General features: G+C 40.1%; 1 pseudogene; it reads left to right on the top strand.

Moving 5' to 3' along the window:
- Positions 1-477: 477 nt before the first annotated feature.
- On the top strand, positions 478-1,445 carry LOC140007179 (rho-N domain-containing protein 1, chloroplastic-like; annotated as a pseudogene).

Here is a 1,445-nt window from a genome sequence, read left to right as displayed (position 1 = left end):
GTCATATCTATCAATTATCTTCATTTAGTCAAAAGTGATTACTTTACACTTAATTAGATTTTTTAGATCTTTTATGGTTCTTGTGATATTTTCGTACTTTTCTATAATCGTATAGAATTTTGTGTATTCCTTATATCATATAAATAGATTTTTTAAGACTTTATATGAGAACCAATTTGGTCAACTAGCATATGTTAAGGACTACATTTGTATAGATTGATACATTAGGGATCAATTTGTTTGCAATTGAATACTTTGGGAACTACAAATTTTAATGCTCATATATGACTTTAAGAATGAACAACCAAATGAGAATTATTTATTAACAGTCCAAATGCTACAAAGGCTTCATGCTGCCTCTCCGCTGACCGGCGACTCCAACGTTCTCCACATTATTCAAGACGGATTTTGAGAATTCATACTTAAAAACCTACCCCAAAAACAAGGGAAAAAAGAAAACAAAGAAAAGAAGAAAGAATGTCCCGTGCAATTCATTTCATTGCCAAAAATGTTCCAGGGCACGGGCCTTCTGATGGCGCTGGTCTCCCTTATCGTGGTTCCAACAAAAACTCAGCCAAGATCAAGCATTTGCGGTGCACTGTCAGGAATACGTCTCCTGTATGTCGTGCAAGTTCTGGCGATCATTGGAGGGATCCTGATTTCTCAAGGCAAAACAAGCATGGATTTTCCCGAAACAGGAACAGGCAAAATGAAGACCGAGAGGGTTTTGACAGCCTTGAAGAATCTGAGATGTTTTCTTCCAAGAATGGGCCTCTACTTACTACCTCTGGCATCCCGAGATTCCAGGCCACTGCAACTCCTGGTCCTAGGGAAAAGGAAATAGTTGAATTATTCAGGAAAGTCCAGGCTCAGCTTTGCGAAAGAGCAGCTGTCAAGGAAGAGAGGAAGATTGAGGAGTCACAGAGAATAGGCAAAGAGGGTGAGACTGTTGGTTCTCTCCTCAAGCTTTTAAGGAAACACTCAGTGCAACAAGGAAAAAGAAGCAGTGACATTGACAGTGGCAGACTGGCAGAGACTTCATTTTGGACCAGCCTGAGCAGAATAGCTCATTCTCTGAAGAGAAAAATACTGTAATATATGACTGAAACCACATCGTGAAGCACGAGAAGGGAGAAAGTGAAGCTTCAGCTATGTCTGGACCAAGGTCAAACTTCCAGCGTAGATCACCTGTTCCTCTAGTGAAAACTGAGCCTGTATTTTCTGATGAAGATGCTATGAGTTCTGTCCCATGGGACAACTCTGTTCAGGAAGGGAAGAAGAAAAGTTTGGAGCCTGAATTTGGGGTTGGACCTGACACTGAATCTGATACTGAAGCCACTTTCTCAGATGGTGACGAATTCGATGAGATGTCTGAGGATGAAATTTCAGGAATTTATGACGATGATATTGAGAATGTACAAGAACCAGATGCTGATGAATACTAA

This window comes from Coffea arabica, chromosome 5c (assembly GCF_036785885.1).
Source record: "Coffea arabica cultivar ET-39 chromosome 5c, Coffea Arabica ET-39 HiFi, whole genome shotgun sequence".
Taxonomy (NCBI): Eukaryota; Viridiplantae; Streptophyta; class Magnoliopsida; order Gentianales; family Rubiaceae; genus Coffea; species Coffea arabica.
Note: the sequence above shows the minus strand (reverse complement) of the source record. Positions and strands in the feature narration are given on the sequence as shown.